Source organism: Lactuca saligna, chromosome 9, assembly GCF_052625555.1.
Source record: "Lactuca saligna cultivar CGN05327 chromosome 9, ASM5262555v1, whole genome shotgun sequence".
Taxonomy (NCBI): Eukaryota; Viridiplantae; Streptophyta; class Magnoliopsida; order Asterales; family Asteraceae; genus Lactuca; species Lactuca saligna.
In genome coordinates, this window is record NC_136425.1 from 92,882,307 (window position 1) to 92,906,133 (window position 23,827).

The 23,827-nt window shown below is 36.6% G+C and overlaps 1 long non-coding RNA gene across 1 annotated transcript; it reads right to left on the minus strand.

The window, feature by feature from the left end:
• Window positions 1–4,807: 4,807 nt before the first annotated feature.
• LOC145018220 (uncharacterized) lies at window positions 4,808–5,981 on the minus strand. The gene is made up of 3 exons (XR_013666889.1): window positions 5,667–5,981; window positions 5,380–5,493; window positions 4,808–5,291 (listed from the first exon to the last, which is right to left on the minus strand). It is a non-coding gene; the product is annotated as an uncharacterized LOC145018220 (long non-coding RNA).
• Between the last annotated feature and the right edge of the window lie 17,846 nt (window positions 5,982–23,827).

Sequence of the window (23,827 nt, forward strand, 5' to 3'; positions counted from 1 at the left end):
TTTAAGTCTAGAAATCCTACAAATTCCTAATTCGCTTAAACTAATGCTCTGATACCAACTGTGACATCCCCAAAATCACGGCCACAAAAGACCGATATTCATTTATGCTTTTAAAATAATTTCAGAGTAAATCCTTTTGATTTCAAAAAGTTGCGGAATTTGTTCCCAAAAACAAAACATGATAAAACAATATTTACCAAAGCATTTCATAAACGAAATGTATTTTTCATTATATAATCAAAACTCGGGGTGTCATGTTCCGATACAGACCAATAAGCATAAACGATAACATTACAAGTCATTAAACAAATATATACATATGCAGACTTGTAAACAAAACAACTTGATGGTTCATCCATCTTACGCCCTTGCGCCACTTCCTGTAATACAAATAAAACTGAGTGGGTCAGGCTTGGGAGCCTGGTGAGCATATAGGGTTTTCAACCCACAATAAATAATTAAATTAATTATTATCAACCAACAATAACCTAGTTACCCATTCCCATTATTCTCACTTTATGTCCCTAAAATAACTAACACAAGGGACCTAATCTAAGAATATTTTCATCGGGGTGACAACACATGATGCGGGGGTTCCTCAACAATATAAGTCAAATAAGGCAACCATGAGGGGGATGGAATACAGCGAATGAACACCCAAGTTCATTAACACCTACAGGTTATGAACCTGCTAGCGTTCCACTAGACTGTCTAGAAAAGTCTGTGGTCGTCATCTAAATTCCGCTAGATGACTGGATCAAAACAACAACAAGGCCTCTCATCTGGTTATTACACACCTACTATCTACCCGTGTTCTACCCAACATATTAGTAGATAAAAACATACATTTTTATACATATTTTCAAAACTTGTATAGCATGCTTGATCAATACATTTTCCATATAACAGATGAGGCACACACGTAACACGTATTTCATATAGAAATAATCAGATCTGTAAGATAGAAGAAAGTGAATATACATTCACACACATAACAATAAAATATACACATAACACGTATCTCGTATAAAATACTTCATAATTATACGTTAGGAGAAAGTAACAACACACTCACTCATATAAACAACAATATACTTAATACACTCAAACCATACTTGTATTATTATTGCGTTTATGAAAGGTAGTATACACTCACTTGATCAAAAGATGATCGGACAATACTACGACTTGCAAAAGTAGTAATCTTTAGCAGATCTGGAAGATCTCAACAAAAACCGAACTTCTCGCGGGCAGAGCTTCGGCTCGGAAACCGCACTTCTCGGGATCTTCGGGATCTCGGGACTTGCTTCGGGACTCGGGAATATTACCGGGGCTTTGGGGTATTTCTGGCACACAAAACGATGCAAAACGGGAGAGAGAAGGGAGAAAAATAGCAAAGGAGTCGGCTGCCCTCACATCCTATTTATAGGAGGCTGATGCCTTGCAGTACGCGGGGCTTACAGCAGTACGCGGGGCGTACTGCCTCCGAAACGTCACTGCGTGCGTCATCCGAAGTCCTCGAGTGCGAGTGTCGATATCCATCGCCATACGCGGGGTGTACTCCGGATGAGTCCGGTGACTCGCCTTCGGATAAGGCCGGATTTATTAATTAAATTTAATTATTAATTATTTAATAAACTTCGGAAATTCATAACTTCTTCATACGAACTCGGTTTTTGACATTCTTTATATCCACGCGAAGGTGAGACTACGCTCTACAACTTTCGTGTAGGCTCCGTCGGCTAATTTTGACTTTATTTTTAATAGGCCGGGACAGAAAATTTCGTTATAAATTCATAACTTCTTCGTTTGACGTCCGTTCTTGCCTAACTTTTTATCGCTTTGATACTAACAACGAGATCTTCGATTCTCGTTTAGATCACTAAGGCTAAATATCGCTCTAACGTAAATTTCACTTTTTACGTTATTCAGCGGTGCCGGTTCTGTCGCGAAACTTCGATAGGTCATAACTTCTTCGTTATAACTCGGATTTCGGCATTCTTTATATCTTCAGAAACCTTGTTTCAACTATTACAACATTATCTAAAGATATCAAGTTTATTATACACTTAAATTTTGATGCTTATTTTTATTCTTAATTAATCAAACCACATAATTAAGCAATTAAGCACAAAACACATAATACTCAAATAATACACTTCTATTATTTCAAAACGGGTTACAAAGGTTAACCTAGACTATTACATTGCTAAAAATGGCAAGCCCAGAAACAAAGGCGTTACATTTTAGTAGTACGGGCCCAATACTACCTTGCACACCAACATGTAGTCATCTGAAGTCCTCCTCCTAGGATCCTAATTCACAGTACTCTATCCCTCACGGATATCAAACTACTCTCTAGCTAAATAACTCAATGCTCATCTAGGTATCTCTCCTAAATTACTCATAACTCTCTCTAAAAGAATCTTGCTATGTTTCTCCCTACTCGGTACACACACAAAACAAATAGTAGATAAGATCAATCAATAGCATACCTTAGGCTAAAGCATCATGAATTAGGAAACTCTAGTACTAATTTCTGAAATACCATGCCTATCCTCTACCATGCGGCTCTAATATCTCATAAGTATCTCAGAATATATAAACAATAAATGGTATTTTGGGAAATCACCATTCGGGCTCTTACTGATTGTACACACTGCTCCTTCTCGTTTTCTCTTTAAAACTCTTACTCATTTTAGAAAAATCATTTCTTTTTCGATATTTTTTTCTCAAATCCTCAGTTTGAGTCCAAACATACCCGAGAGTACATCCGAATCCCTAAAACCAAGGCTCTAATACCAACTTGTAACAATCTAAATTTTTAAATAAAATTTCAATTTTTAAACAACATAAAATTCACTATCACATTTCTCAAAAACCACAAATGTATCAATTTTCAAAACACAAATCAACAAAATAAATGATAATATCCCAGAATCCTCAAACATAATCTCATACAGGTGTGTACAATCAAGTCAGCGCCTTCCCGCGATCCTAAGAAGCACCTGAAACACATATCACACAACACGGTAAGCACGAAGCTTAGTGAGTTCCCTAAAATACCACATACACAAATAATAAGCCTCTCGTAGCTATAGCTTGGCATGGACCCTTCGGTCATGCATCTCGGCAAGGACCCTCCGGTCTCACAACTCGGTGTAGACCCTCCGGTCATGTGTCTTAGAGAAGACCATCCAGTCTCACTTCTCGAGTTGGACCCTCCATACCTGTATCTTAGTGAAGATCCTCTGGTCTCACAACTCGGTTTGGACCCTTCAATCCTAACTCGGTAAGGCACAGAATAATATAACATATATCACAAAGACAAAATGCATAATATCACATAACTCAGTATAAGCACATAGGACCCTTCAGTCGATAACTCAGATAACACCCTCCGGTCATACAGTATTACCGATTAGGTAAGTATAGTGAGAACACTCACCTCGTCAGTAAGCAAATAGATCTAGTACTCCACGAACCGTCTAGACTCTTCCTACATAATCTAATCATCTCTAATTAACACTTATAATCAGAACTCTTACAAAGTTAGGCTAACATCTTTCCTCACTCTCAGAAAAGGTGAAAGACTATTTTACCCCTCCATGGTCTCCTCACTCATGTCTTGACCAAACCCTAAAAGTCAAGAAAAGTCAACGCCCGAGTCAACAGTCGATGTTGACCCAACTCGTTGAGTGCATCTACGTAAGTCGTCGTGTTCTTTCATTTCCTCTGAAGTATCGGGAAAATCCAACTCAACTCATCGAGTTGTCTCATCAACTCGTCGAGTTCTAGCGCGTCCAGCTTATCGGGGTAAACCCTAGTCAACTCGTCGAGTTGGCTCATTCAATCGTCAAGTCCCTCTAGACTAATTCTCATTCACACAATTCTAAGAAGAAATAAGATACCAAACACATAATCTAGCCTCCTAAGGATGATATAGCATGTAATGTTGCAAGCTTTACATCCATGCATGGCATCTAGGGCTCAAAATGCCAAAATAAGCTCTATAGAAGGGTTAGTGTTTGGAGCTTGGCCAATAGCTTAATAAAGCTTGGATCTTTATCCTACAAGGACCTCATATTGTCCTGATCTGGAGTTTCAACTCCATTTCATGCTCAAATGACTCAAAGGCTAAAAAGGAAAATGGAAATGCCCACAAATTTCCTAAAAAAATATCTAACCCAAACAAAGATCATTGTGATAGCTTTTTACCTCCAAATGACAGCTAGCACTGGAAGAACACCGGATCCATTGGCCTCTTCTCGTTCCAAGCCTTATGCTCTTCTATCTCCTTCCAATAATGCACCAAATCATACACTTTTAGCATCTCTCTCTCTCTCTCTCTCTCTCTCTCAGGTGATAGCAGCTCGTTTAGGGTTTCTCTCAGGGTGTTAAAGTCATAAGGGAGGCGAGAATGAAGGCTTAATGTCTTTTAAACAGGACAAAAACCCTGGAAATTAGAGTTTTCACACTCGTCGAGTTGTGGTCCTCTAACTCATCGAGTAGACTCTAAAAATCACGCGGTCATTAAATCCTCTACTCAGTGAGTTGGGGCATCCAACTCGTCGAGTTGCTCTGACAATATGAATGCAAATTAATTAAATATTATACATGAGAACCGGGATGTTACATCATCAATGTATTTCGAATTTTTCGATTCAGTCCTTTAACTTATTTGCGTGCTTTAGGGAATAAACTTATTTTTGTCGTGTCTAATTTGTCATCTTTTAAAAAATGAAGGGGTCAGCCAGTGACATCTTCTTTGCTACCTCAATAAACAAATTGACTTTAACTTCTTAATTTGTTTGAAAATTTCCTAATTTGACTTTGCATCTGATCATTTTGAATTTACAATAGTCGCTAAAAAAATACTAAAACTTAACTTTCAACTTGCATAAAAACTACAACTATCACCAACACATTAAAACACACTTTCCGATCACTCTAACACTGTTGCCGCCAAAATAGTCGTCGATGATGGTGGAGCTAAAGCATTCACCATTCCATTACCAGTGCAATTTGTTTCATGCCAATGCCAAAACATATTCTCCCAGAAACAAAACTCCTCAAGCAACTCTTCAAATATGAATCCTTTATCTTAATCTTTCAGCTCCTCGAAGCAAAACTCTCTTAATCCCACTCCAACGTTGCCTTCTACTTTGATATATGCAAACACTACTTATGCATATTCTCTGACATCGCATCATGAACATTCCATCAGTTTTCATGTGCCACGTCACTAGTAAAGTCCTGAATCTTCGCCACGTTCCAATTACAATCATAGTCTAAAAAATACAACCATGGCTTCAACACTAGGTAACGAAGAACGTAAAGAACAGGACGATCGATGCCAAAAAGTGGTGTTTTCATTACCTTCTTTTCTTCTTTATCGCCTTACCATTTTTTTTAAGAAAGTCATATGTTTAGGGATCTGATGCCACCATGTGAAGATCTCGTTCAAGTACCCTTAAGCGCTGCTATTGTACGCTTCATTTTGGAGATATAAAAAAGATTAGACGAAACCTATCAAAAAATATTAGAACAAGTGTTTCATGTGATAAACCAACATTCTACATTCGATTAAGTCCATACGCTTTTGTTCTCGACATTGATGGAATGGGAAAAGTTCTTAAAAGAATGGAAGAAAGCTCTAAACTTACAATTAACTGGAATATTTACATCATCGCCTCTGATGGGTACTCAAAATCCGGTACACCGTAAAAATCTGATGAAATGTTACAGAAATCATATGGGTATATCCATAGTAATTCAAAAGGGGTAGTTCGGAAATTTCTTATTCGAATCTATGCAACTCTTGGTAACAAAGATGATATGTATTGAATTTGGAATTGGTAAAAATCCTCATGGAGTAAAGTGTATAGGGTTATTCGTTTGCAACTCATGCATTAGTGAAATTGGATGTCATTGATTGAGCTGAGCAGATGTTTACCGGATGAGAATTTGAGAACTTGTCTTTTGACTTTTAAATGAAAAATGTTTAAGTGGCACATGAAACCCGCTAATATAAGCTACAGGGTAAAATGATAGATAACTTCAAGTTTATTCCCTCATAAAACAACAAAAAATTTTTGGGACTGGCTAGGGAAATTCAAAATACTTTGTTGGCAAATGTGACATTTTCCCTACATTATATTGAATGAAAAATAAAGTTGTGGGTAGTTAGAAGGACTATAGCTGGAAGCAGGGTTGGTCCCGAGGATTCAAATGCCTAAGACAAACCAAAAAAAAAGCCCTTAGACCTAACATGTAACGAATTAAAATACATAAAATATTTATAAAAAAAACGACGATGAATTTTATAACCATAAACAAAGCAAAATCATAGTATTTTAATGAGTAATTTCATATGGTACATCTAATCGACGACCCGTGAAGCACTCCTAACATTAACATTACTAATAGCAAATATATTGATCAACTTTTCGTAGTCTATACTCTAAGATTTCGTTCTCGGTGGGTAAGTTTTGATTTTACTTTATTGACAATAAATTAAATGTGCAATAAAAAAAATAACCACAAAAGCATAGAAGTCCAATACTTTTAAGTTTGAAGATAACATTAAGTTTATGAAAATAAACATAGCGATGTTTAAAAAAACTTAATTGCAATTTTAATAATGTAGGTTTTAACTTTTTCTAATTAATTTAATTATTATAAAATTACAACCAAATGTTGATGAATTAATTAATCGGATCCGTTTGAGTTTTGATTTACGATCAAATGTTCGTCATTTTTAACAAAGTGTTATCAGTTTTAACTATTTCCAATTGAGAACCCATAACTTAAAGTAAAATCAATTGCTTTTATTTAAAGAGACAAATTATATTCGTTTGTTAAATCCAATAACCTCACATTCATAGTATTTGTTAGACTGTGAAAAAAAAAAAAAAAAAAAAAAAAAAAAAAAAAAAAAAAAAAAAAAGTGGGCCCATAAAAAATTAGGTCCTATGCACAAGCCCCTATTGCCCACCTATACAACCGGCCATAGCTATAATTTTTTATTTGTTATATGCACAAACTCTTATTACCCATCTATACAACCGGCCATAGTTATAATTTTTTATTTGTTATTTGAGTGTTGATAAAATTAACTGAAAATTTTTGAAATATATAAAATTATATAAATGGTAGTTGTTTAATATATATATATATATATATAAAATAAGTGATGACTATGAGGAGAAATACATAAAACAAATTTTAAATTTGAAACGTTTTGTTTAAATTAAAAATTGAACGTTTGTACAGTCAAACGAAATTGAAGTGTATTGTTAAAAGATATTTAATAAAACAATGGATTTCCATTGGAGCATGGAACTTTAGTAGAACTCTAAAAAACAAATTTTTATTACGTTATAAATTAATCCTTAGTTTTTAACGACAAATTAGTTTCCCGCTAATCTATCTCAAAATTAAAGTTTTCTAGATTGTCAGTATGTAGATGATTTCTACATAATAATTTTTTTTTCTATACACAACAATTCGTTTTTAAAATGTTATACTGTACAATTCAATAATACATGAATTATTATGTATGATAAAAAACTCTTGTGTACAAATAACTTCCCTTATCAATATTTCTTCGATATTTCCGTTTTGAGACAAAATTCTTCATCTCTACATTTAGGTTATGTAAAATATATTCAGATTAAATGATAATAGAATAGTAGAATACGATGTGTCTTAGATTCTTTTAATTTCCTTTTGGTCCCCCATTGTTGCTATGACAACGATTGAAAGCCCCTTCTTTTTTGGAGAGGTTCACAAAAGTCAGTGTGCGGCCTACCTCCTTACCACACTTCTGTCTATTTCCCACTGAAAGTTACAAAGTCGTGACTCAACAAAACTAATGTTCTCTTTTGCACTTTACGCCCTCACTTTTTTCATTTTAGTCAACATATGTCCCTGTGCCTAATCAATAACGTCCATATTATTTTTCGCAACAATCGAAATACTTCTTTTGTCTCAAAAATAAACACAAGTACTAGATTTTGCATGTCATTAATATAATTTAAAATGATTAGTATGTTATTAGTTATAAGAGTATTTTAATGGTTAATCTTTGTCGCGTCACTTTTTTCATTAACTTATATCCATTTTTTTATTTAAATAACCTCTCTAATTTGCTTAGTATGCTATTACCGCTACCTATTAAAATATAAAGAAGGAAAAACTAAATACCTCTTAGTTAGTCATTGATCTCTATGTTTAAGATCTTGTCCTTCTCAACCTTAATGAGATTATAAAACCCACACCAAAATCCTTTTAATAGTATCAATGAACACCAAAGAGATAATAAAAAATAAATAGAAAGATAATCAAAATTTTATAAACTGTAATTAGGGTTTGGAATTTCCAGCACAAAGAGAAGAAAATGAAGGAGACCAAAGTCCATCCCAAAATTGAGCAAGGAGATTGAAATCCTAAGCACCATATTTTTAGGTCTTGAATCCTTACCCAACTTGCATCTCCATCCCATGTGGGATATATCTACTTTGTTCACCTCATTATCCCTTAAAGTTTATGGAATATTCCAATTAATTAACTTTTAAATGATCAATATTCAACCCTTGAATTAATTGATTCTCAATAATTCGAAATTAGTTTCTAATTAATTTATGAAACATAATAAAATAATTAACTAATTACTCTAGTAAATCATTATTCTTTTTAATTCTTCAAATGGAACATAAGGACAACCAAAAAAATACCATGTTTTTATTAAAAATATTACCAACAGCTGATGACAATGAACATTCTTTACAACAATTACGACACCCCTCTTCACATCATGGAGTGAAATATGAATCCCAACTTTATTTAAATTATTCTGTTTTGAATAGAGTAATATATTTCTAGGGATTAATAAAGCAAACTAGAATGAAAATTAATATTGAATGATGTCTTAAGGTGTCTCTAGCCACTGTGTTTTGATTTGTAAGAAGCGGATACCAAGTATACCTTATATACTGATATATTGAAGTAAAATGGAATTTCATTAAGTTAGGAGTTCATTATGGTTATCAGTATCAACTATCTGACATGTACATACAATTAAGTCATTCTGATCCATATATGAACAACCTTGAATTGTCCATGAAGCAGTTACATGGGATGTTGAGGGCCTTTTCGAACTAACATGGAAAATCATAAAATATCCAACCTGAAATGCTCATATATTCACTATCGTGAATGTAAGTGTAAAGAAGAAGAAAGTCAATTGCCCATGGATAAAGACACTTTGAATTTGTATATCTAATTCCGACCCTAAACACCAAGGACAAAAGGAAGGTTTATTCTGAAACTTATTCTAATTGGATATTTGTTTCAGTAAAAAAAAAAAACAAGAAAGCATACATGCCCAATATATCTAATGGGAAGTAAAAGGCTGAAACATGGATATGATAATTTGATCATGTATAATGAGCACCTGCTACCATTTACGATTAAAAGACAACTTGTTCTCCCAAATGTTTATTCTATAGTAAGATGTATGAATTCATAGTAACATTGAAATACTACTTTTATACCTTGAGTGTTTTGTAGGAACCCATTTTAACGATTGGATTGGTGCGGAATAATAATATCAAGAAGATAATCGTATGAACATGATGAACATAATATGTGAGTAAATTGTGATGAATAGATAGAGAAACAACGTAATACATGAACAACACTCATGGATGGGGAGAATCCCCACCCAAAAATTCTCTCTCTAAAGTCTACTTGGTGCACTAATAAAATAGAAGACCATTTACCTCCACTTTATATACTAGTGGAAGGATTATTTTTTTTCCATACAAAGGAATATTCTAACCTAATAAACACTTATCATTGTAGATCATTTTCATGCTCTAACAATCTACCCTTAAATGCTCGGAAATGGTGAGTGTAATGCAGTAATAAAAGGCAGAACATTTGATACACATGTCTGGTAGGTCTGGTGCTGAAGTGTATTAGAAAAGTTGAAGTTGTGGTGTTCTCAGAATCTGACAATGGAATCTCTAGCATCAAAAAACATATAAAGTAACCAACCATGAATAAAATATGAAATCCCAATATTTGAATGTGATCAATCCCCAAAAACCAATCATGTTCACAATATCCCCCTCGACTCTTGAACCGAAGAGCATAATTTCGAATCACACATCATCTTCAATATTCTGAACTCGAGTGATAATGCACCAAATAATATTTGAAGAACAACCTGCTGAAAATGTGAAGTATCCAAAAGTGAATTCTAAATAATAAAGAATGTAAGTTCGAAGACATGGTCTAGCAATGCCAGAAATTTGATCCACAAATCAAACATAATTGCCACGTCACATCGCCAAGATAATCTTCGCCTTCAAAATATCACAAATCCAAACACGAGAAATCATAAGATTTGATCCGGATGCAAACACAAATGATACATCCCAAAATGTAGAGTCTGAAGATAAATAATCATAATCCGAAGAACATTTAGTAATGTCAAAAATTCGATTTGTGAAGACCAAGAATCAGTGCCACATCACATTATTGAATCATCTTCTTGGACACTTGAATGAGAACTATATTAACAAATATCCAGTCAAATAGTATTTTGGAATTCATTTAACCACAAGTCTTTTGATAATTACAAGTCTTATTTGTCAATATTGTTGACAAAATAACCATCTTTTGGTGTCAATATATGTTGGAATTAGTTAATTAATAGACCGTTCAGCTTGACCACAATACCTACTGATTCAAATGCACCCAAAAGGTTTAAGTGAAGTGTATTTGTGGGATCATAATCTTGGACTCATGGATAATGTATACATTACCAAATATCCAATTCTATAGGATTTTGGTAATTATTTGAGGAGAAGTATTATGATAAATCCAAACCTTATTTGTCCATATAAGACAATGAATAAACCATTCAAATTAACCACAATAAATGGTAAGACAAACTTCATATGAACATGTTTATATAAATAAACATAAGTTTGAGACCTTTTAAGGTGTTTAGAACTCTCATAAAACGATGTTAAGAATTACGTGGGCAATATAATTAGATACTTAGACTCAATAGGGATAGTGAGCATCTTAGTCAAAACTTTATTGATCATATAAGGAATTTTTAAAGAGCTTCAAAAACTATATACCCAGAACATTGGTATAAGTTGTGTAGCTGGAAAGAGAAAGAAAATCATTGTTTGATTTGTATTATGCTTACAAACAACTTATTAACTGTACCATGAATATTATTTCAAGATGTGAATAAAACTCAAATTAGAGAAGAATATGGTTCTTGAGTTCCTTTGATTAGAACTATGTTACTATTTTTTTGGTTTGTAATTTATCATATGACCTTTTACCTTGGAAAATCATACAATTACCTCATGGGAGTTAGCCACAAATGATAAAGGAATTGTTGAGAAAAAGATGGCTTTACCGGAATGAAATGCATACTGGATTCATGGAACATGATAAGGATTTCTTGAGTCTTGTAGCTATTGAATGCACTTTTATTCTTTCTCTTCCCTCCCATATTCTAAAATTTTTAAAAGAAAAAAAAAAAGAGAAAAGTAGGGGGTTGGTATTTAATTTTATCTCTATTATTCTTTATTCCTTTACACGTCAATAACTAGAATGAAGGCACATGAGTCGTTGTCTTTCGCCAACTAAAAAGGATTATGAAACACTCTATGAGATATGGAGTGAGGTTCACTCCTTACTAGCACATATGGAAGTATATGATTATGAGGCTACGCTTATCATGAAATGATCAAATCTAAAACTTACAACAGAGATGAGTTATCTCATTGGATATCCTAACAAGTTTTTTAGGGTTATTATTTAATAAACCCCCCACAGACCAGAGAGTTTTTTTGTTTTTTTTTTTTGTTTTTTTTGCTTAAAAGGGTAGTCTTGAAGTAAAAGGAGCTGTTATCCAAAAGGTTTGTGAGATCCATATTAATCTTGATAAGATTTAAGATTTAACCAACAAAGAACCTAAACCTGGATCTAGCATTCAATTTGAGTTTGAACGACCTACTAAGGAAACTATGATATCTCAATCTTTTCCTTAAAGATTTGATAGAGGACGTCATACACCTAGTTATATAAAAACTATATTACTAAGATAAATAAGTCATTGGTAGATAGCAAACATAATATAATAAGAGGCTATGGAAATCCCTAAAGGTTGCAAGATAGAAGGAGCCTATAGAGAGTGAGATCTGGTCAACGTGCATTTAGAACTTGGTTGATCAAACACTTGGCCTTAAAATAGTAAGTGTAAGTAGATGGTTAAGAAGATGACAACTATAGATAGGAACAAAAACATATTGAAAAAAAGAAACATTATGAAGGATGTGTAAGCATATGAAGTTCATTTATAAAGTGAAACCAGAATCTCGCAATTGGAATCTTTGCTTCAATGAGAGCATTCAAGGAGTTTGAATTTTGAGAAACTAAGATGAGTCATATATATGTCAAAGCTAGTAGGGGAAATTTGAATCTTTGTTTTAATGAGAGAATTCAAGAGTTTGAATTTCAAGAAACAAGGATGAACCATATATATATATATATATATATATATATATATATATATATATATATATATATATATATATATATATATATATATATATATATATATGTCAATGCTAGTGGGAGCACTATTGTTACCCTTATATTATACATAGATAATATACAATTCATAGGAAATGATATTTTAATTTGTAAAGTGTAAAAACTTGTCCTGGTTTAAGAATTGCTCGCTACGAAAGACATAAGAGAAATAAGAAACATACAAAATGTAAGGATCTATGGAGATATATCTAAGTAATTTAGCCAAAGTAAATAAAGACTTAAGGAAAATCAAGATACAAAACTCCAGAAAGAGATGATGATTAATTGTAACATCCTATTTCAGGTCATTTTCATCTCGAAACGACAATCAAAGATTGGGTATTAGAAGGGTTAGAATCATCGAAGAAGTTAGTTTTAGAGCTCATTTGGAGGTGAATGATGTATTGGGTGAACCGGGTATTCGGTCGTGATGTGGAGCTAAAGGGGTATTTCAGTAATTTGTTAATTGGGATTTTATGGGAACTAGATGTTCGGTCGGAGTATCTTATGGCTGGTATGAGTTGAGAATAAGGTAGGGCTTCTGGATACCTTTTCATAGGTATAAGGATGGTGGGAGTTGGAGTTGTAACAAAGAAGTAATGGCTTGCAGATTAAATCAGGGTTTGGAGGAAGACGTTAGTACATGGTGATGGGTTTTAGGTAAAACAAATAAACTAGAAAAACAATTCCTAAGTTCACATGCAACCTACTTTGGATCTATGTTTTAACTATTGAACATATAACTTTGAATTGCAAAATAAGAACCCTAGAGGAGAGATGGTATTTTTCGAAAATTACAAAATATGGTTTAGGAGTTACATACCTTTCAATTGTTATAACAAACAATTGACAATCCTCTTGATCTTGATTTTGATCTTCTTTGAAGCTTAGCACCACAAATGTAATGCCTCTAATGGAATCACACCCAAGAACTAGCAGGAAGGAAACTAGAAGGAGAAAGAGGGAGGGATTATGCAATTTTCAGCCTAGGGTTTGTTCCAAGGTAGGAGTGCCCGATTTTAGGAGCTGGGAGGCTCCTTATATAGTTAAGGGATCTAGGGTTTAGGAAAACCCTAATGCTCCTTTGCTTAGGGCCTAAGCAAAGACAAGGGCCTTATCTAAAACCCGTTGGATGAAATCCTTAGGGTTTCCCCTATAGATTTCGTCCACCTCCTTCTAAGGAGATTCTGGAGCCTTCCACTCAACTATCTGATAATTGCAAACTAGTCCCTACACCTTATAATTAATACTTTTAACCCCAAAATTAATTCTGATTAATTTCTGGCTAACTATTAATTAAACATAATGATTCCTAATTAATATATTAATCTTTTAACATATTAATAAATCATTTATATTGATTTATTAATCTTATAATAAATCAATATCTCTCCTTTCATAATTTCTTTGTCCAGTTGCTAGGTTTGAGGGCAACCCAAAAGGACTGTGCTGCTATCATTTCAAGTACATACCAATTATAGTTATGTTCTTAGACACCTAATCCAACGTTCTCCCACTTAGATAAGTCTATAACTATAATTGCTAGTATGACTTCTAAATTTGACCAGTAAATTGTAGCTTCCAAAAGCTGCTGTTGAACTCTGACCCAGTCAGTTACGTGTCCCAAGATAAGTGATCGCATGACCCTTCGTTCTACTAGATATCCCTAGACATAAGACATGGAATACAATCAATCTCTTTGGCTAGAATCTATGTTTCGTGATTTATGATTTGTGATGATATAGGACTTCTTATCGAACACATCAATTTAGTCGTGGCTCGGCCCAGCACAAAAGTCAACACCAAATCATCGAGGGGACCATAGATATCGCTTTTCCCGTTAGGGCAAAAGGAATGAATAAACATTGAATCATATGCTTGTATCTTTTACTCATTAAACCATACATGACAATACGTTTTATAACACCATGTTACTGATGCGTTTTCGTATCACCAATGTATAGCCGACTTGCAAATTACAACTCATATATCTCTGTTTCAAGATCATAGATATTATCGTCTCATTATTAGTCATGATGAATTCTGATGAGTTTAAAAATAAACTTGAAGATCGATTAGATCTATGAAACAGGTAGAGAAATAACCAGATAAACAATAAGAACAAGCAAATGGATCAAAAGGTGTCGAATGATTAATAAACAATCCTCAGAAGAGCTCGATAAAGAACATCAACTGTAGAGGATTTTAGGGTTTACAATGATCAATAAGAATGACGACCGCTTCGATATACGCATACATGCATGCATATATTTATATTAAAACCCTAACCGTTTTTCTAAGAAAAAGAAGGCTAATCTAGATAACTACGGATTGACAAGCCCAATCCGGCTGTAAAACAAAAAGGGCCCAAGACGCAACACAATAATCTTCAACAATCTCCCCCTTTGCGTCTTTGGCATAGAGGCTTCATTCCCTTTTAACAGCAGAAGGTTTCTTCACCGTCTCAAAAATCCTCGGTATAATGGCTAGAATGTGATGCCTGAAAGTGATATACCACCGAAGCATATCAGTGAAGTTCTTCTTGTCAGCTGTAGAGTTCTGCTTGCATTGGTGAATGATGTTTATGATATGCTCCAGACAATCTGTTGAAAATAGATGCTTGTCTACCAAAGCAAACAGAAACTTGTGCCTATCGCCTCTTGTGAACATGATCGTCAGATTTGAAGAGTCAATTTGCCCTAACTTCATTTTGTGCACATCTCCTGTCTTGGAAGTAGGCTTGACGGTCAATTTCTTGTTCATTATTTTTGTTGTTTCCTGATCCATAGTGGCAACCTCATGGATATAGGAAGCCCACATTCTTTTGAGATGTTTCAGAATCGGTTCATACTCTCTTTGATTGGAGAGAAGAATGTTGTATAGTAGAATCCAATCATGAGGATTCAGACTGGGAAGATCTGCCAGAGAAATAAAATGTTCTGTGTTGGCCGTTCCTCTGTTGACTTTGAAGTTAACGTTCACAAATTTCCCAGCCTGTGTTGGTTTCAGTACCTTGACCTTTATTATCTTCTGTGCACTCCATGTCAAGTACTGTGGTTGACCATACTTCAAATAAAAATCTATTAATTCTCTGTCAACCTTCAAGTTTGGATGAGGGACATCAGCAGTGACATCGAAGCAATGAAATGTAAAAGCCTTTCGTGTGATTGGCATGTCAAACTGCAAGTCTTTGGTATTCTCACACTCAAAAGATGCAATCGGTTCCAACCAATACATGGAGGGAAACTCAATCGCTTGATTAATGAGTGTGTCTCTGTCCCATTCTGGGAACAGAGTCTTCTTGGCCTGTAGAGCATCCTCATCCTCCTTGATTCTTCTTTCTTTGGCCTCTGCCTCTCGAGCTATTTTCAGTGTCTCATCCAGCTCTTTGTCTCTTTTCTTTCATTGAAGAGCTTCAGCGATAGTTTCATCAGTATCTGACTCGCTCTCAACAAGTAATTGTTTTCCAGAACCCGAAGCTAAATTAACCTTCAGTTCTATCTTTGGTGTACCCTCCTCTCCCCCTTGTCTTGGAAGAACAAGCTTCTCCGAGACACCCTTCATTTCGCTCAAAATGTTAATCGTAGGAAGGAGTTTAGCCTAGAGATGCTGTCTGATGGTAAGGGTAAGAAAGGGATCATGAGTGTCGAGGACAGTTGTCAACATATTCTTGACATCGCCAGCGCAACCTTGAAGAACAGCCCGCTGAGTTTTCAGCAAAGAGATTTCTTGTTGTGCCTGGGCCGGTTGTATCTTCTGAAGGTCAATAGTTGCCTGATGCTTGACAAGATCTTCTTTTAAAGTGCTCTCTACTGCTAGAGAAGTAAAACGTGAATCCAAAGATTGGAGAAAAGAGGTGGATTCAGTTTTGAGGTCAGCACGCAGAGCCTCAAACTTGGAGGTTTCACCCTGAAGGGTAGCCGAAAAGGAGTCCACATATGTTTGATACTTGGCCGCATTAGCATCAGCATGTGCTTTGAGAGAATCAAGAAAAATCTGAGTTGTGTGAACAACCTTACAGACTTCCTTTGTAGCTTTGGAGCATGAAGCAGCTGAGTTGTCAATGGCATCGGTGGAACGATCCAGAGCATCAGTATATGTCTTGATTGCAGACTCGATAAAGGCTTTCAGTACCACACCCCCATAGGCTTTATTATCAGCCAACAAACTATCGAGTTTGTCGTGAATTTCTTGAAGCTGCTGACTGGTAATAGGGGTATCTGCATCAGTATCTGTGGGAATCCGGTATGGGCTATAATAAAGAGAATCGTACTCTTCATCATCACCACCCAAAGTAGCACCGGAGGTTGAGGATGGAGAAGGTGATGGTGGGATGTTAATGACAGGGGTTTCGACGACAGTAGTAGCCCCTGTATCAGATACATTGACAGTTACTGGTGGTCGGGAAGAAGTGGTAGTAACAGATTCGGTGATGATTGGAGTAGGGATCGAAGATGTAGGAATAGTAACAGAGAAAGGAATGGTTGAAGTTGGTAAAGAGGTTGGTTCTTTTGTAGTGGGAGGGATGATGATAGGAACAGAAAGTGGGACCTTCTGTTTCGGTGATGGGGTGGGGTAGGAATTTTAGGAGGAGTGGGTGGTTTTGTAATTTTGGGAGATGCTGGTGGAGAGGGAAGATGAGTATCCGTAGGAGAGGATGGTTGTTGAGGAGACTGAGTAGTAGTTGGCTCTGTTGGGGAAGCATGAGGAGCAGCAACTTTTGCGTCTGATTGGTCATTTGGAGCAGAGCCAGGAGAAGGGGATCCTTTGGCCCTTTTAGCCATCTTCTTAACCTTCTTTGTTTTTGACTGAGAAGGTTCATCTGCATCATGTTTTCGCTTGGAGGATCTTGGCTTTCTCTCCTTTTTCGGTTCTGATGCTTTCTTCTCTTGTTTTTCCTTTTTACCAGCCCTCTTGCCACGGTTGGCAGGTTGATCTAGGGCTTCCAAGGCGGCTTTCTGTTCGTCAGACAGAACCCTTGGAGGCAAGGGAGTTCTGGTGTTGTAGTCAGCCATGATCTTGCTATGAGGCGTGACACACCTGTACATGGATTCAGGAATTCAGGAATTAATCCATAATGTAGAAACTTACTCGGATCAGAAACAATAATCTTCTTAGTGTGGAAAGAAGCTATTGAAGCGAGAAGAGCATCCTTCATCACGGGGATTTCTAGGGAATCCATGGCTTTCTTCGTGATGAGCGTCCAAAAACGTCCGCAAGAGATCTCGGAGTACCGGGTTGAGGTGTTTAGACTCTGAATGACTTGAGACCAGATTATGGAGCCATAATCTAAGTTGATGCCGTTGTAAAGCCCATAGAGAATGGTGAGAAATCCTTTGCTCGTGGTATCAGAACCACCACAGCGTTCCGCTAAACCCTTGATTAACAGGGTAAGCAAGCCATTCCACTGAGAAGGAAGACAAGATTTCTTGACCTTTGCGATTGTCGTAAGTGTTGGATTAATGTCTAAGTCAGTAACCATATTTGGTATATACTTGACCCGAGTGTGCATGGTCCTTTTGGGTTGCCTTCACCAAAGCAACTTGACAAGGTAATTTGATATGAGAGAGGAGATATTATGATTTATTAATATATTATAAGAATAATATATTAAAGGAGAAATCATATTTATTTGATTAGTATTAGTCATAAATTAATTAGGAATTAATTTGGTGACTAAAAGAGACAAATTAAATAAAGGGGTATAAACTGTCAATTGTGTGATAGTTGAGTTTTGGGCTAGGAAACCTAATGGACTAAGGGGGAACGAAATTATGATGAAGGATCATCATATTTTCGTCCAAGGCCTCATTCCATAAGGTTTCTTGGGCTGCTTGGTGGCTAAGCTGTCCATTAGGGTTTTGACTGAAACCCTAGCACACTATAGTATAAATACATACCCTATGCTTCAATTTAAGGCCACTTGATTCCAAGGGAACCCTAGGGCCGAAATTAGCATCATTCCCTTCTCTCTCTTAGTTGCCTTCTTGCTTCAAGGTGTTTGTGAGCCATTAGAGGCACTACAATTGTGGTGCTTGCTTTCAAGAGTTCTAGAGAGTTCAAGAGATCAAGGAAACTAGTTGTTATTGCTATATAACAACAAAGGTATGTGTTCTACACTTCTATGTAAATTTCGAAAATTATAGAAGCATGCTAGGGTTTATTTTGTGTTCATAAAGTTGTATGTCTTATAGTGAAAACATAGATCCAAACTAGGGTTGCATGCACACATAGGATTGTTTGTATAAAACCTAACAGTGGTATCAGAGCCATTGGTTTTTTGTTTTCAATTGGATTTGATGCATATTATGAACTTGACAAATTAGGGTTTATGGCAAGTAAACCCTAAGGCTTGGTGATTTTCGCAAATTAGGGTTGCCAAACCCTAGTTGGCGAATTTTGATAGGGTTCTTGAAACCTTTTTGCCTAGCCTCCAAATTTCGAAATTAGGGTTATGAAACCCTAGGGATTTCGAAAATCCCTTGTCCCCAAGATAAGATCCCAAGATTTTAGGGATATGGATAATACTATCTTTGTGATTATCAATTTAATTGTTTAAACTAGATAATTGAAGATCTTGTATTATCCTTTCCATATATTTAAAAATAAAAGGATTAAATAAATTAATAGTTTAATTTTATGATAATCCCTAAAGATTTAATATTTCAAATTAATTGTCTGATTTTGATAATTATTAAATCAAAGATTTTTTGGTGTTTAAAATTTTAAATTAAATAGCCTTAATTCCGAAAATTTTAAATACACATTAAGATACTAGTATTTTTGAAATGTTTTAAAATACACCCTTATACAATTATGATATTATAAGATTAATTATTATATATGTATAAGAATAAGCTAGTCTTATCGCTAGTAGGCCTCATTCACGAAGCCAGTCTATAAGGTGGGTATAAGGTTGCTGCCTATAAAATGGCGCTTAATGGATGTACACTCACATCTACCGCTTGCTTGACTGGTGGAGGGTCGTTAGCCGAACGGATAGGATAGGGCACTTAATTCCTCATTAAAAGTATAATGGAAATATTAAAGTAACTACATTGTTTTACAAATTCCCACTCTTAGTTACTTTAGGGTAAAATGTGAAAATGATGCTAATCCGTGGAATTACACTTCGTACCCTTGTCAAACGTTGACGGAGCGCGTGTGGTTAACCGGCACATCAATTTGGGGATGACATTGGTAGCGAAGGGTGACTCGATGTTTGTCATAGATCAATGGAGCGTGTGTGGTTCACCGGCACATTGATTAGGTGATAAAGACATTGAGTGCACCGCGTTGATTCGCATGGTTATTCACAAATTTGTTTGCGATCCTCGGCATCCTAGTCGCAAATTTGAAATGCATATCGAGATTTAAACATGCCATTGAAAAGTTCAATGAATCTCAAAGATCTAGGAGTTTTCAATACATTTAAAACCTAAATTGCTTTTTCGTTTTTCATGGTGAGAATTAGTGAATCGTCATTCACTTACCTTCAAATTATTTACTTTTAGAGTACGGCATCCCTTTCTAAGTTGTAAATAATGTTGTTGGATCCTAGCCCTAATTACTCATTTGGGTGTTTAATTAGGGATTCATTTCTAATCAAACTTTGTTCCTTTTCAGATGTCAACAAACAACAACAACAACGCTTCTGGGTCATTCTCGTTGATGAACTTGTGTTAGAAAGTGACATTTGATGGTTCAAACTTCACCGAGTGGATGAGGTATATCCGCATGATCACACGCTACGAGGACAAAGAATATGTCCTCGATGAAAAGCTTGAGAAGATCATCCCAGATGTTGCTACTCCTGAGGAATTGGCCGCCTTTGAGGCCCACGAGCGTGATGCCACGAAAGTTCACTGCATCATGCTGGCCACCATGAACCCCGAACTCCAAAAGTCCTATGAGGACATGTATCCATATGAAATGCATCAGGATTTGCTGGACAGGTATCACCAGAGCGCGAGGCAAGAGCGCTATGAGATCATTACTAACATGATCACCGCTAAGATGGGGAGTGGAGAATCCCTAACCTCTCATTTGCAGAAAATGCAGAGATATGTTGATCGTCTTCTCAAACTTAATGTTAAGTTTGATGAGGATTTGGCTATCGACATAATCCTCCACTCCTTGCCCTCCTGCTACAATCAGTTTAGGATGACCTACCATATGAATAAAGAGGAGGTCTCCTTGAGCAAGCTCCAAGGACTCTTGAGGACTGCTGAGAGCAACCTCAAAGACAAATCCGTTGCACCGTCCCCTGCTGTGGCCGCTCCTGTGATGGCGATAGGTCAAGGAAAGGGTAAAAAGAGGAAGGCTCCATGTAAGAGCCACCATAAGGGGAAACCCCGTGATGGTTCGTCCTCAAGGGGAACCAAAGTAGGCCCCGCTAGACCCTCTTCCGATCCTAAAGAAGCAGAGTGCTTCTATTGCCACCAAAAGGGCCACTGGAAGCGAAGCTGCCCACAATATCTGCAGGACATAAAAGATGGGAAGATCAAGCCCACATTTGCAGGTATGTATTCTATTAAATCTAATAACTCATCATTTGCTACTTCATGGGTTCTTGATACAGGATGTGGTTACCACATTTGTTCTGATTTGCAGGGCCTAAAAAGAAGTAGGGAAATGGAGCATGGGAAGATGAACCTGATTATGGGAAACAGAAGATCATCGCCTGTGACCAAAGTCGGTGTTTATTCTTTAGTGTTGAGAAATGGGTTAGGAATAGATTTAGAGAATTGCTGTTATTCGCCAGATATGGCAAGAAACATTATTTCTTTTCACGGGTTGTTTAGACAAGGTTTCAGATATTCTTTTGATAATAGTAATGGTTCTATTAATGTTTATTTGAATGGTGTCTTTTATTTCAATGCATTACCTTGTAATGGGATTTATGAATCTGTGATGATTGTTGATAATTTCGGAAATAATGTTTTGAATATTGATTCGTCTACTAGTCTAGACACAGCATGCTTGTGGCACTGTCGCCTTGGCCATGTCAACAAGAAACGCATAGCCCAACTCCAAAAGGATGGAGTGTTGGAGTCATTCGACCTTAGGGACGATGATACGTGTGAATCTTGTTTACTTGGGAAGATGACCAAGTCACCCTTTACTGGCACTTGTGAAAGGGGTGAGGGTTTATTGGATCTCATACACACTGATGTGTGTGGGCCCTTTAGATCCACCACAAGGGATGCTTGCCGCTTCTACGTGACTTTTACAGATGATTATAGCAGATATGGATATATCTACTTGATCAAGCAAAAGTCGGAAACCTTTGAAAAGTTCAAAGAGTTTAAGAGTGAAGTGGAGAATCAGCTGGGCAGGAAAATCAAGATGCTTCGGTCAGACCGAGGAGGAGAGTACCTAAGTCTTGAGTTTCACGACTATCTAAAAGAATGTGGAATCGTTTCGCAATTGACGCCTCCAAGAACGCCACAATTGAACGGTGTGGCTGAGAGACGTAATCGGACCTTGTTGGACATGGTTCGTTCTATGATGAGTCGGACTTCGTTACCAATAGCTTTCTGGGGGTATGCCTTAGAGACTGCCGCCCGTATACTTAACTTAGTTCCCACTAAGAAGGTTTCCAAGACTCCTCACGAGATGTGGACAGGGAAGGCTCCCTCGTTGGCACATATTAAGGTTTAGGGTTGTGAGGCTTTCGTAAGACGAGAGACTCACGACAAACTTGAACCTCGTAGTGAGAAGTGTTATTTCATCGGCTATCCACAGAAGTCTTTTGGCTACCTTTTCTATAGACTGAGTGACAATGTTGTCTTCGTTGCTAGAAAAGGAGTTTTCCGAGAAAAGGAATTGATAGGCCAAGAAGACAGTGGGAGGCAAATTGAACTTGAAGAAATTCAAGATCAAAGCGATGAAGGAACCTCTGACACTGGCATTCAACTTGAGGAGGAAACTCCTGTTGAACCTGTTGACGTGTCCTTACCTCTTCGACGTTCCTCTAGGGCTAGTGTTCCACCCCAGTTTTATGGTTTTCATATTACTACTGAAGGGGATACGTTTATTAGTGATAGTACACTAGTAAATTTGGATGAACCTAGCAACTATAAGGAAGCCATGGCAGGCCCAGAGTCTGCAAAATGGAAAGAGGCTATGGACAGCGAGATTCAGTCCATGTACGACAACCAAGTTTGGAATTTGGTTGATAATGTACCAGGTCGTAAGACAATCGGGTGCAAGTGGATCTTCAAGAAGAAGACGGACATGGATGGGAAAGTGCATACTTATAAAGCGCGATTGGTTGCAAAGGGCTTTACTCAAACTCCCGGAGTTGACTATGATGAGACCTTCTCACCAGTTGCGAAGATAAAGTCTATTAGGGTGATGCTTGCCATAGCTACGTTTCATGATTATGAAATATGGCAGATGGACGTAAAGACCGCTTTCCTTAACGGAAAGTTGGCTGAGGATGTCTACATGAATCAGCCAGAGGGTTTTGTCGATGTGAAGCATCCGAATAGAGTATGCAAGCTTGAGAGATCTATTTATGGATTGAAACAAGCATCTCGCAGATGGAATCTTTGTTTTGATGAGAAGGTTAAAGAGTTTGGCTTTCTGTGAAGCGAAGATGAATCTTATGTGTATGTCAAAGCCAGTGGGAGTATAATAAGCTTTCTCGTATTGTATGTCGACGACATACTACTCATAGGAAACGATGTCCCAACCTTGCAGGAGGTCAAGTCCTGGCTTGGGAAATGCTTCGCTATGAAGGACCTCGGAGAAGCTGCTTATATTCTGGGAATAAGAATAGTAAGAAACAGGGAAAAGAGAATGATAGGACTCAGTCAGGATACATACTTGGAAAAGGTGCTAAAGCGTTTTAGTATGGAAAATTCCAAGAAAGGGGAGTTGCCAATCCAAAGCAATACCAAGCTGAATAAGACTCAGAGCCCAAGTACAGAGACAGAGATAGCTGATATGAGCCGAGTACCTTACGCTTCCGCAGTAGGCTCTATCATGTATGCTATGACTTGTACTCGCCCTGATGTGGCTTTCGCTTTAAGCATGGTCAGCAGATATCAGGGGAATCCTGGTAGAGCACATTGGATTGCAATTAAGAATATTCTTAAGTACCTTCGGAGGACCAAGGAATGGTTTCTAGTCCTCGGTGGGAGTGATGACTTAAGGGTACGAGGGTACAGTGATGCTAGTTTTCAGACGG